Raw genomic sequence first — 14950 nt, 5'->3', positions numbered from 1 at the left:
TAAATAGTAGTAAATAGTAGTAGAATTCAGGGGGGCCCGGCCCAGTGGTGGATGGAGGGGGGTGGGTGGAGGGGACTGCAGTGTTGGGCCCCTCTTGGAGGTCCGGGTCCGGGGAATTTTGTCCCCCTGTCCCCCCTCTCGGCGGCCCTGAATATTGCATTCCCTGTTGGTCAGGTCTTGGCTACAGGATTACTTCCTACTTCACCAGGGTGATGTTCTCCTTTTAGGAGTCCTCCTTCCTCTAAGGCAGCACAGGGGCTACCAGACTAGAGATGGGACTTCTCTACAACAACCCTGTAGGTCTTCTCTATGTATCTCTCTGTATCCTTCAGCTCCTCCAAGTCAGATACTCAGCCTAAAGAGAACAGACTCACTCTCTGAGAGCTAGGAGCTCTTTGCGTTGAGTATACACTCTTGCCAACTGGGAGATAATCATACATGTGACACTCAGTACAAAAGACTAGATAGCACCTCTCTCGCTTCTGGATTGCTGTCTGCATCTTAGTATTAGAGTGGTTTAATTAATTAAAACTTTTTAAGGTACTAGAGATATTAGACTGACATAAAGAACCGTAAGATTATGTGGTATATTGTTTGTTTGATTTATTTAGTGTTTGCTTCTCAGAAAGTAAAAAAAATGTAATTTAAACTCCGTAATGAAAACTCCCCTCTTGTTATCTTAATTTGAATAACTGACTATAAATTAAACCTATAAATGAATACTGAACTTGGCCTTCCTGTGCCTTCTGGTGGCTATCTGTTAATACTGTAGGCTGTGACATTTAATTTTTTACCTCTGACAGAAAAGTTCAATTAATAAAGCTGTGTCCTGTTAAGATTCTACTTTGGGTGTGAATATTTCATTTGTTGTAGATAAAGAGTATCTTTTATGGGAATGAGGATGTGATGATGAAATGGTTATATTACGGGGTTATTAATGGACTAACTCCAGACTATATAGTTTCACTCTTTTTCCAAATTGTGAAACAAAGAAGTTGCATCAACATAATTTATTTATTTTTGTTACATTTGTACCCCACACTTTCCCACTCATGGCAGGCTCAATGTGGCTTACATGGGGCAATGGAGGGTTAAGTGACTTGCCCAGAGTCACAAGGAGCTGTCTGTGCCTGAAGTGGGAATTGAACTCAGTTCCTCAGCACCAGAGTCCACCACCCTAACCACTAGGCCACTCCTCCACTGTTGCTACTATTTGAGATTCTACATGGAATGTTGTTGTTCCACTAGCAACATTCCATGTAGAAGTCGGCCCTTGCAGATCACCAATGTGGCCGCTTCTGCTTGTGCAGGACATCAGACTCACAGAAACAGAAGCCTGCGTGACCATGTTGCTGATCTGCAAGGGACGACTTCTACATGGAATGTTGCTAGTGGAATAGCAACATTAACATTCCATGTAGAATCTCAAATAGTAGCAACAGAATCTTAATAGAAGCAATATTCCATCTAGAATCTCCAATATTAGCAACATTCCAAACTCAGTTCCTCAGTTCCCCAGGACTAAAGTCCACCACCCTAACCACTAGGCCACTCCTCCACTCTTATTTGATTATCTGATTTCCATCATTTAGGATCCCTTTTACCAAGCAGTGGTAAGATGGGTCCTATGGTGGCATCAGTGCATGGGTTTGCCACACCGAGGTCCCCTTTTACTGCCACTAGTAAAAGGCTTTTTTTGTTTGTTTTTGAAAATTTTTATTGAGCGCATCATAAAGTATAAATATAAAATAAACAGCAAATTCTGCACCCATATTTATTTATTATTAATTTATTTGTTGCATTTGTATCCCGCATTTTCCCACATATTTGTAGGCTCAATGTGGCTTACATAGTACCGGGAGGCGTTTGTCGGCTCCGGTGAGTACAGATACAAAGTGATATAGTGATAGGATAAAGTTCATGTGACGCAGCCACATTTAGGGAATAGTGCAGCGGAGGAGTTGAGTTACTTATTTATTTGTTGCATTTGTACCCCACATTTTCCCACCTATTTGCAGGCTCAATGTGGCTTACATAGCGCCGTGGGGCAAAGCCTCCTCCGGTTAAGAAAACAACTATAGAGTGATGTTGTTAAATGAAATAGATATGTACAGACAATTAGGAAACATAGAGAGGAAGGTTATGTAAAGTTCATTAAGTTCATAGCACGTTTGGGTCTATTTGAGTTGGATTCAGGTGTTTAAGTTGGATCATTAGGTTATGCCTTTTCAAACAGGTTAAGTCTTTAGTGATTTCCGGAAGTTGAGGTGGTCGTACGTAGTTTTCACGGCCTTTGGGAGTGCATTCCAGAGTTGAGTACTTATATATGAGAAGCTCGATCCATGAACTGATTTGTATTTGAGTCCTTTGCAACTAGGGTGGTGGAGATTTAAAAAAGAACGTGATGATCTGATTGAGTTATGTCCATTACGTGCTTTAATTTTGATGTGTCGCAGAGATCAAGCATTTAGGTTGGATCAGCGGGGTATGCCTTTTTGAATAGGTTAGTTTTTAGTGATTTCCGGAAGGTTAGGTGGTCGTATATTGCTTTCATGGCTTTTGGTAATGTGTTCCATAGTTGTGTGCTTATGTAGGAAAAACTGGATGCATAGGTTGATTTGTATTTGAGGCCTTTGCAGCTTGGGTAGTGTAGGTTTAGATTTGTTCGAGTTGATTTTGATGTGTTTCTAGCTGGTACGTCGATCAAGTCTGTCATGTATCCAGGGGCTTCTCCGTAAATTATTTTGTGAACCATGGTGCAGATTTTGAAGGTAATGCGTTCTATGATTGGGAGCCAGTGTAGTTTTTCAGAGGGGTTTTGCGCTTTCATATCATGTTTTTCCAAATATAAGCCTAGCTGCCTTGTTCTGGGCGGTCTGAAGCTTCTTTAAGGTCAGTTACTTGATTCCTGCTTAGATTCCATTGCAGTAATCTAAGTGGCTTAGTACCATGCAACCTAAACACATGTTCCCATCTCCCACCCACCCATGCTCTCCAAAATCAAAATCAAAGTCTATTCCTGACAAACAGTTCTCATTCTCAGTTCAACAATCTGCTGCGAGCCAATGGGGTAAGTGAGTGCTGAAATGGCTGTTCAGTAACTACGGGGCACTTTTACTAATCCGCGTAAGCATCTATGTGCGCCAAAATGGAGTTACCGCCCGACTGCTGTGTGGCTCTTGAGGCAATTTCATTTTTTACGTGCATCCGATATACGCATCTGAAAAATATTTTTTATTTTTGGGTGCACATAGTGGACGTGCGCCAAGTGGCATTTGACGTGTATAGGTCATTACCGCCCGGATTCTTTACCGCTAGGTCAATGACTGGCGGTAAGGTCTCAGACCCAAAATGGACGTGTGGCAATTTTGATTTTGCCGCACGTCCATTTTCGACAAAAAAAGAGGCCTTTTTTACAGGTGCGCTAAAAAATGCATCGGCGCACACCCAAAACCCATGCCTACTCTATCGCAAGCCATTTTTCAGAACGCATTTGTAAAAGGACCTCTTAAACACTTGCTGTGTGGCCATTTCCTAGGGGAGCCCTTACCGCCTCCAATTTAGGATGTGGTAAGGGCTCCTGCGGTAGCCCAGCAGAAACCACACAGCACCAATTATCACCAGGCATGCCCCCAGTGCTAGAAAATACAAAAATATTTTCTAGCACTGGGAATGTTGCATGGCGGAGGTTGGGACTACCGCCTGACTCCCCCAGGAATCCAGCAGTAGAATCGAATTACCATGCGGTAGGCTTGCAGCGCTTTCATAAAAGTATCCCTTAGTGACGTTAGATTGAAAATGATGTATTTGTTAACTCTGTCTTATCAGGTAGCTCAGATATGGAACTCCCATTATAGTTAAGATTAGAAAAGAAATATATAAATTCCAGGGTTAATTTAAAAAAAAAAAAAAAACTTTCCTGTTTTCCATGATGTGCTGTTCAATAAGCATTATTCTGATATATTGTTAATTTCTAGCATTGTGCAATTTTTATGTAAAATTTTTTAAACCATGTTGAACCAAAATGGTTGGGGAATGACAGTATATAAAAACGTATATTGTATAGTATTTATTTATTTGTTACATTTGTACCCCGCGCTTTCCCACACGTGACAGGCTCAATGCGGCTTACATAGCAACAATATTAAGTATTAAGTCTTCAAAAAGAAAAGTGACAATAGCAACTACTACTACTACTATTATTAAACATTTCTATAGCGCTACTAGACTTACGCAGCGCTGTACAAATGAACATGAAAAGACAATCCCTGCTCAACAGAGCTTACAATCTAAATTGGACAGACGAACAGACAGCTAGGGGTGGGGAAAATGCAGTGGTAGGGGTGATAAATGAGGGTGTTGAGTAAGAGAGTCATGGTTAGGAGTCGAAAGCAGTAGCAAAGAGGTGGGCTTTAAGCCTAGACTTGAAGACAGCCAGAGACTGAGCCTGACGTACTGGCTCCGGGAGTCTATCCCAGGCATAGGGAGCAGCGAGATAGAAGGAACGGAGCCGGGAGTTAGCAGTGGGGGAGAAGGGGGACGACAGGAGACATTTACCCAGCGAACGGAGTTCACAGGGAGGAGTGTAGGGAGAGATGAGAGTGGAAAGGTACTGAGGAGCTGCGGTGATTTAACCAGAGCTGACATTGTGATGTCATAATGCCTCAGTCCACCAATGCCTAAGAGCCAACCTCATCAGTGATGTCACAATGGCTTGACTGTCCTATACTTGGCTCATACTACTACTATTAAACATTTCTATAGCGCTACTAGACTTACGCAGCGCTGGACAAATTAACATGAAAAGACAGTCCCTGCTCAACAGAGCTTACAATCTAAATTGGACAGACGAACAGACAGCTAGGGGTGGGGAAATTGCAGTGGTAGGGGTGATAAGTGAGGGTGTTGAGTAAGAGAGTCATGGTTAGGAGTCGAAAGCAGCCAATGACATTCCTAGCCTTTACAAATTATGTAGCAGTTTTTAAAAGATATCCTAGATGATTGATAAATCCATTAGAAGTGAAATCCCTTAGATCAACAAAATAGAGATAAATTAAACGTATTTATCAATCTTGTTAACAATATGGTTGGAGAGGGTTTATGACTTTAAAAAATGATTGTTTTCTTACTTAAATATTCGCTGAGATAATACATTTTCTTGTTGTGGTTGATAATGGATACAAGTCTAGATAACAAATTTTGGATAATTTTACATATGCTTATGGAAAGCTTTAAGATAAATCAATGTCACTGTTAATAAAGTAAGCGACGAAAATGATCTTTTGTTTTAGGTCAAAAGCTGAAAATGATTTTGCCAACTCTTTATATCAATTACTCTTAATTCTCAGACTTTAATAAATCAAATCATAGTGACTTTTATAAATCACAGAAAGGGGTTTGAAGTCTAGACGTGCTTTTATATTTGAATAAACTCATTTACTTCTTATAAAAGACAGACATTATAACTTCAAAGCATTCATCTGCACTGAAATATTTTGAAAAGAGAAAAAGAGAAGCAGATTTGAATGCCTCTGTTTCATTTTTCTTTCTCAAAATATTTTATTGTTTTACAAATGTAGCAATAACAAGGGACATTACAGGGAAGAAAACAGCAGGAAAGGTATATAAAAAAAAGGGGGGGGGGGGGGAGGAAGGGGAGTCCAGGTGTCTGATACATAAAAATAGCTGGAGATCCAAAATGAAAGAAAGTAGGGCCAATGTTAGGCCTGGAGAGATTGAAGGTAATTTTCCACTGGAGACCAGACTTGTTTCGTACACTACTACTACTATTTAGCATTTCTATAGTGCTACAAGGCGTACGCAGCGCTGCACAAACATAGAATAAAGACAGTCCCTGCTCAAAGAGCTTACAATCTAATAGACAAAAAATAAATAAAGTAAGCAAATCAAATCAATTAATGTGAACGGGAAGGAAGAGAGGAGGGTAGGTGGAGGCGAGTGGTTACAAGTGGTTACGAGTCAAAAGCAATGTTAAAGAGGTGGGCTTTCAGTCTAGATTTAAAGGTGGCCAAGGATGGGGCAAGACGTAGGGGCTCAGGAAGTTGATTCCAGGCGTAGGGTGCAGCGAGACAGAAGGCGCGAAGTCTGGAGAAGGGAACAGATAAGAAGGATTTATCCATGGAGTGGAGTGCACGGGAAGGGGGGTAGGGAAGGACGAGTGTGGAGAGATACTGGGGAGCAGCAGAGTGAGTACATTTATAGGTTAGTAAAAGAAGTTTGAACAGGATGCGAAAACGGATAGGGAGCCAGTGAAGGGTCTTGAGGAGAGGGGTAGTATGAGTAAAGCGACCCTGGCGGAAGATGAGACGGGCAGCAGAGTTTTGAACCGACTGGAGAGGGGAGAGGTGACTAAGTGGGAGGCCAGCAAGAAGCAGATTGCAGTAGTCTAAACGAGAGGTGACAAGGGTGTGGATGAGGGTACAGATGGTTGTTCGAAGTTTCTCTGCCATAGCGAACTCAAACTTCTGATGTTGCAGAACTGAATTCCACCAAAAATGGACATTCAATAAATGTGCTGATTTCCAATTCTGTAGAATTTGTCTGTGAGCAATGGTAAGGAGTATGTCTAACCATTTTGCTTGTGTCTTTGACAAATCAACGGATTTAGATGCAGATTTGAAAATAATGATGGAATAAGATAAGTCTTCTTCTATGGGAAGAATCTCTTCAATGATGCTCCAAACTTCTTTACAGAATCAAAAAACCTTTTCACACTCGAACATCATGTGAAGGAGAGTGCCTATATGCTGCGAACAATGCCAACATTTGTCTGACGAGCTCAGACCAGCCGCAGCAAGCTTTCATACTTGAGTTCAAAATCAACAAAATCCTATCGCTAGGGGACCCTTTTCCAGAACGGCAGGAAGCCCAACGCGAGCTTACCGTTCGCTCTTTCGGGACTGCTGCCAGCTCAATGCAGCTGTTGGCGGTAGTCATGCCCCGAGAGTGCGCCATTTATGAGGGAAAAAGAAAAACCTCGGAAATGGCTTTCACGGTGGCAACCCGGTAGTAATTGGCCATCGCCGCACCAGTGTTGGTGTCAGTAGGTGGCGGTAAGGGCTCCCTGTCGCATGGCTATGTGTGCTGCGGGCTTTTTTACCCACTGAGGTAAAAAGGTCCCTGGCGTGCAGGAAAAATGGCCCCCGCTGCCAGCGCAGGGCTCTTTTTCCCACAGTTTGGTAAAAGGACCCCTTGGGCAACCAAAAATGTCATGCATCATTTGCCATTGGAAAAACAAAGTTGAAGATGGCAAGATCTGAAATGGCCTATATATAGATGTGGTTCAAGTCATTACTGCAGAGCATTGTGACACTATGGGAATGCTTAGGACAGATATGAAGAGCAGTGGTCTTAAAGCTGTTTTTCTGCCGTTTAGGAAGGCACCTAGGGGTTTGAGACGACCCTTTCCCCATATATCTGACATTGGAACAGGAGAGATGGAAGGGGGAGAAGTGAGCTTGGGGCCTTTGTAAGCAAGTATGAGACAGAAAAGTTGATTGGTGCATGAGATTGTATTCACTCAGGGACACCAATCAGGGAAATAGTATAGGGCTTTTTGGCAGGCAGCATTTTCTCACAAAGAGTTTTTGTGTGACACACTCACCATCCCTGGAAAGGGAGCAAGTAGGAGGATGTATGGTTAATTTGAAGGATGAATTATTTTGTGAGATGGGTTTGTGAGGGGTGAGGAGTTAATCGGATTGTCTCAGAAGAGTGATATTGGCCATTCCCTCCTTTTTGTATGGAATTTTGATGGAAGAAAACATAAATAATTTTAATGGGTTCAAAAATACAAAAATCGGAGAGGGAAGGGGGTCCATGTGTGTCACCATTATGGGCTCAAAAGAGGGGGGAAAGGCAAGGATTTATGTTACTGCAGTCCATGCCATGTGGGGGTTTGTGCATAGTGCTGGTGAAGAGTACTGGTTAGTTTGTTGCCGACTAATTAGGAATTGACAATGGAAGGTTTTATTATTATGACGTTATTATATTTTGATTTGTTGTTTGGGGAATGTTTTGATGATATACAGCACCATTTTATAAAGGTCATGGATGTCGAATTATATAGACATTTTAGGTAAAACGTCTAGAGCCTGTGACATATTTTACAAATGCAGGACTAAACATAGAAGCCTAATATAAAATCAACATATCTCCACTTCCTGACCAAGGCATTCTAAATAAATTCAAAAACATAAAGCACGTCAACGGCAATGTATCAAAATGTAGTAATGTAAAACGTCAAAAACAAAAGTATGTCCAATGGTGCCCATGAAGCAGAAAATGGCCCACACAAGCTCTCACCATAATGTTCATCCCCTATAGGACAAATACATAGCATCTGTGAGGTCCTCACCACATTCCTGGTTTAAATTCAGTGTCTGCGTAGTGTCACCTGTGGTGGTGGTACAAAATATACAGTGCATGCAAAATAGTACACTAAAATGTTTTGCACTGACCTGAGGTGCAAAATGTTTATTTTGATCACACCTTTCTCACTAATAGCATAACTACTGTCTGGTTCACAATCTAATTTTGTACCTGAGAAATTGGAAGGTGTAAGTGACAGGTCCAGAATCGGGGATAGTGCTGGACAGACTTGTACGGTCTGTGCCGGAGCCGGGGTTGGGAGGCGGGGCTGGTGGTTGGGAGGTGGGGATGGTGCTGGGCAGACTTGTGTGGTCTGTGCCGGAGCCGGTGGTTGGGAGGAGGGGCTGGTGGTTGGTTGGCTGGGATAGTGCTGGGCAGACTTATACGGTCTGTGCCCTGAAGAGCACAGGTACAAATCAAAGTAGGGTATACACAAAAAGCAGCAAATATGAGTTATCTTGTTGGGCAGACTGGATGGACCGTGCAGGTCTTTTTCTGCCGTCATCTACTGTGTTACTATGTTAGCAGTGGAATTTGAAGAAGGCATCCCAGTAGGGCAAGCCTAGTGCTTTAACCACTAAGCTACTTCTCTACTCCATTTTATTAGACAAGGATGTTGGTCCATATGATACCGGAAGATTGGAGGGAGCCCATTGTAAAGTCAATCTTTTAAAAAAAATTCAGAGGTGATCCAGGAAATTATAGACCAGTGAGCCTGATGTTGGTGCCAGGCAAAATGGTAGAGACTATTATCAAGAACAAAATTGAAGAGCATATTCATAAGCATGGATTAATGAGACAAAGCCAACATGGATTTAGTGAAGGCAAATCTTGCCTCAGCAATCTATTACATTGCTTTGAAGGGGTGGATAAAGGTGAGTTGGTCAATATTGTGTATCTGGATTTTCAAATGCATTTGAGAAAGTACCTCATGAAAGACTCCAGAGGAAATTGGAGAGCCATGGGATAGGAGGTAACATTCTATTGTGGATTATAAACTGGTTAAAAGATAGAGAGTAGGGTTAAATTGTCAGTATTCTCTATGGAGAAGGTTAGATAGTGGGGATCCCTAGGGGTCTGTGCTGGGAACGTTGCTTTTTAACATATTTATAAATGACCCAGAGATGGGAATATCTAGTGAGGAAATTACATTTGCTAACAACACAAAGCTATTCAAAGTTGTTAAATCGCAAGAGGATTGTGAAAAATTATAAGAGGGTCTTAATAGACTGGGAGACTGGGCAACCCTGTTACTATGTCTGTCTGTGGAACTGGTGCATTGGAATAAACTTCTCTAGTGTTTGTGGTCTTTTAGATGGTGTTTGAAATTGTTCTTGTTTTCATTATTGTGGAGGAGTGGCCTAGTGGTTAGGGTGGTGGACTTTGGTCCTGGGGAACTGAGGAACTGAGTTTGATTCCCACTTCAGGCACAGGCAGCTCCTTGTGACTCTGGGCAAGTCACTTAACCCTCCATTGCCCCATGTAAGCCGCATTGAGCCTGCCATGAGTGGGAAAGCGCGGGGTACAAATGTAACAAAAATAAAATAGATACTATTGGAGATTCTACATGGAATGTTGCTACTATTGGAGATTCTACATGGAATGTTGCTATTCCACTAGCAACATTCCATGTAGAAGCCTGTGCGGCCACATTGGTGATCTGCAAGGGCCGACTTTTACATGGAATGTTGCTAGTGGAATAGCAACATTTCAAGTAGAATCTCAAATAGTAGCAACAGTGGAGGAGTGGCCTAGTGGTTAGGGTGGTGGACTTTGGTCCTGAGGAACTGAGTTCAATTCTCACTTCAGGCACAGGCAGCTCCTTGTGACTCTGGGCAAGTCACTTAACCCTCCATTGCCCCATGTAAGCTGCATTGAGCCTGCCATGAGTGGGAAAGTGCAGGGTACAAATGTAAAAAAAAAATAAAAATTATTAATGTGCTGGAGAGTGAAGGTATGGGGTAGAAGAAAGGGGGGATGTTTATTGCCAATGTTTTTATGATTCATTTCATTAATTATATTGACTGATAGTTTTCAGGGAAGAGGAATATAAAAATGTTATAAATGAATAAATAAAATAAAATGAGAACTTTTTCCACATCATGACTCTTTTTTCCCCCAAGTTCACAACTTTATTAATTTCAATTTAAGCACAAATCAACACAGAAACTTCATCACAACATTGCCAGATGGTGTGACCCTCACCCTACCTCACCTTCCTTCTACAACCACAGTAAATGTCCACCCAAATTAGTCCAGTAACCCCATATGATGCCAAATGGTAGAGAAGGTGTCAAGGTGACCAGCTCATTCTGCTGCTATTGCATCATACCTGTATGTCGAACATACAGAGTTCCACCAGAAGGTAACATTCAGTTCTGATGCATTCTTCCAATTGCTCAAAATTTCTTGAAAAGCAACCTTTACCGTAAGCCTATAAAATGGATATGTTTTTCTGCCCTGCTTTACAGACCCTACTGATTTTATGTAAATTAGAACCCACATCCCTCGGAAACTGCCCTGACCATCTTACCTTGGATCCTACATCCTTCTGGTCTTATGATTCATTAGCTTTTCCTCATGAGCCTCATAACAGTCATTACTTTTTTATTCAAAAGTTTCTTTACTCTGAAAAAAAATAAGGGGTTAATATTCAGCCATCAGTGGTGAACATTTTACTCACCGCCAACAGCATTATTCCCAGATATTCAAAACTGCAACTTCTGCAGACTTTGGCTTTGAATATCGAGTTATTTTTAAGCCGGCCAACACATAGTCGTTTAAGCTGATATTCAGCCCTTAACCCGCAGATTCTATATAGCACACCTAGAGTTCTATGCCAAAATCCAAGCTTATTCTATAACAGTGCCTGTAACTTAATTGACTGAATAAGCCATCAGCGTTTTTAACAGCGCTTAAAAAGCAATCATGAGCACTAATTGACAAGAATTAGAATTTACACACACTAATCGCTAAGCATATTCTGTAATGCAGAGCGCCTACATTTTAATGCACTCTGGCAAAAAGGAGCATGGTTATGGGTGTGGAAATTAGTCTTTTGTGGAATTCTAAAATGTATGCGCGTAGTTAAAGAATATGGCTCAGTGCGCCCAGATCTACGTGCTGAGATTTACACCATGTTTTTCATTGGTATAAAAGGACATGCATAGTTTTAGGTGCTACCATATCAACTAAGCGCATTCTATATACCGCGCCTAAATCTAGGCACCGCTTATAGAATACGCTTAGGCGGAGGTGTTTTCCATGCAGAATTTTAAAGGCGCCATATATAGAATCTCCCCCTAAGTGGCCATGGGTTACCACATAAAAATAGGACAGCCCTTAAAGCGGCCAACTCCGCCTTCAGAATGCCTCCAACATAGCCAACTTTCAGTCCGGCGCTCACCGTAATATTCAGCGGCACTTAGCTGGTTAGTGCCGCTGAATATTAGCGGTTAGCCCCGCCCAAGCGATTTAACCACTCAGCGGCCAGCTAAATAATGTTTGTTTCTTGTTCCCTCGTAATACTGTGGTGTTAATAGTCATTCTCCTTCATTTTTCTAAATTGTCTATTTAAGTGTGGTAAGGGCTTAAAGGGATATATGATTGTTAACATTCTAAAACTAATTACTTTCAACCAGGTTCTCTTAGTGGATGATATATTTTACAACCTGCAACAGTAAGTCTGCCTTTGGGACCAATCCACAATTTAGTTTCAGCTACAGGATGGACTACACGGGTTTCTCTTTTAATAACTGTCCATACTGTGTCATTAAAATTACCGTTATAGTTCATGTGGTTGTATAATCATATATTACATTTTCCAGCGTCGTCTTCTTCATCGTTATAGGCTGCCTCATCGACTTCTGTAGAGACAAAATATAAGAGTGATTCCCAGGAAAGAAACAGCAGAAGTTTGGATGTGTCAGTACTGAAGAACATTTTCAAAGCCGTTTATGTGACTTGAAAGCACTTCACCTGTGGTTAATTGTCTGACTGTAAACTACGCTCGGTCAAAGCTTTAAAATTGCTTCTACTATCATCAGCAATGGGATTCTGGTCACCGTTCTTTGGTAAAAATAAAGGCAGTAAAACCAGTCATTTCAGTATCTAGCAGCACCCTGAAGAGAACCAGGGGACACTGCCGAAAGCTAACAGGTAGCAGATTACAAACAAATCAGAGGAGCGTGGTAGCCGTGTTAGTCCACTCTTAAGGTTATCAATAGAAATCAAACAAAATAAAACATGGAAAAGAAAATAAGATGATACCTTTTTTATTGGACATAACTTAATACATTTCTTGATTAGCTTTCGAAGGTTGCCCTTCTTCCTCAGATCGGAAATAAGCAAATGTGCTAGCTGACAGTGTATATAATGTATATTTTACAGGACCAGGACACTGTACCAGTGACTTCACAGTGAGAATCCTCAAAGGTAACTTTAAAACCATACAAGAAGGTAAGACCTTTGAAGTCAGAATGATTGAATATTTTAACACCCAACAGAAAGGACTTAACAAGGACCTGGGGTTCCTAGCCCATTATAAACCATAAAGCTGTATGTCTCTGTTGATCACCCCACCCCTCACCTATCCACACCCATCCTGTTAGAATATCAATGATATGCTTTGATGTCCCCATGCATACCTCCGACCCACCCCCATCCTCCCACCCTGTCAGACTGTCATAGTAATGCTTGAATGTTTTCACTTATATACACTGTCAGCTAGCACATTTGCTTATTTCCGATCTGAGGAAGAAGGGCGACCTTCAAAAGCTAATCAAGAAATGTATTAAGTTATGTCCAATAAAAAAGGTATCATCTTATTTTCTTTTCCATGTTTTATTTTGTTTGATTTCTATTGATAAACAAATCAGAGAAAGCTTTTTATTTTTTTTTTCTCACTGCGCAATTAAGTGCTGGAATTTGCTGCTGGAGGATGTGGTGAAAGCTGTTAATACTACTGGCTTTAAAAAATGGGTTAGACAAATTCCTAGAGGACAAGTCCCTAAACCATTATAACCAGGAAGACTTGGAAAAGGCATTGCATGTCTCTAGGTATGAATCCTCTCTTCTAATCCCTGCTGACATGACAGAAGTAACACCAAGTGTCCGGACTGAAGTCATTAATATCATGTCACATTCTTCCTTTACAGTTGCTAATAGTCATCTGGTTTCCAGAGAAGTCTCTATGGTTATCTTTATTATGCCATATTAAATCCAGCCCTTAGTGCCAGGATGTAACCGAGCCAATGTGAATGAATTGATTTAGAAATTGATTTGCTTAAACTCTCTGTAGGAAAGCTCTGCAATTCAAATTGGCAATTTTATCCCATTTCAGTTTTACTGTCTTCCATCAGGATTGTCAAAATATTTCACTGCACATTTCGAATACAAAAGAAGAGCAAAACACACAAACATACATGAAATAAGCATAGTAGTAACCTTGGGTAAAGGGATTTGCAGGAAATGCTGTCAAATTTCAAATCAACTGACAGAGATCGTTGGAAAATGAATGTACAAATCAGAAATAATAGGGAAAGACATATAGGAAGGCAAATATCATTCAGAGTTACAGAAATAAATATAGGGGTCCGTTCACAAAAGTTGCGTTAAGTTCTACGTGCAGTGTGCGCCAAAATGAGACTACCACCAAGCCAGGGGCGTAGCCAGACTTCGGCGGGAGGGGGGTCCAGAGCCCAGGTGAGGGGGCACATTTTACCCCCCCCCCCCGGCACCACTGCCCCCCCCCACCATTGCCGACTTCCAACGCCGCCACCACCAACTTTGCCCCCCCTGCCAATGACCCTCTCGACCCCCCTCCCGCCGCCAACCTTCCCTCTGTCGCCGCCATTGTCACCTACCTTTGTTGGCAAGGGACCCCAATCCCCGCCAGCCGAGGTCCTCTTGCTTCTCGCGCAAGGCTTTGTTCTGTTTCTGACGTCCTCACAGAAACAAAACGAAGCCTTGATCTGCACGTTGTACGTGCAGGACATCAGAATCAGAATGAAGCCTTGCGCGGAAAGCAAGAGGACCTCAGCTGGTGGGGATTGGGGTCCCTCGCCAGCAAAGGTAGCCCACGGTGATGGCGGGGGAGGGTTGGCGGCAGGAGGGGGGTCGAGAGGGTCATCGGCAGGGGGTTCCAGGACCAAATCTACGGGGGCCCAGGCCCCCATGGCCCCACGTAGCTATGCCCCTGCACCAGGCTACCACACAACCTAGCGGTAATTTCAGATTTGCCACATGCCCATAATGCCTGGTTTATTTATTTCCTTCCACACACGGTGTTTCCGGTGGTAATCGGCACTTGGCGCATGCAGACCGGTCATAGCGCATGTAGCACGTGAGCCTTTACCGCTAGATCAGTGGGTGGTGTTAAGGGCTCAGGCCGGTTTTAGGTGCAAGCTGGTTTCAGTTTTACCACATACCCTTTTCCCATCCCATTAAAAGCCCTTTTTTATGGACACGGTAAAAACTGGCCTGGCGCACACCCAAAACACACCCTACACTACAACAGGCCACTTTATTTACCACAGCTTAGTAAAAGGACCCCTTACTC

The sequence above is a fragment of the Microcaecilia unicolor genome, chromosome 2, assembly GCF_901765095.1.
Source record: "Microcaecilia unicolor chromosome 2, aMicUni1.1, whole genome shotgun sequence".
NCBI classification, from domain to species: Eukaryota; Metazoa; Chordata; class Amphibia; order Gymnophiona; family Siphonopidae; genus Microcaecilia; species Microcaecilia unicolor.
This window is presented reverse-complemented; position numbering follows the sequence as displayed.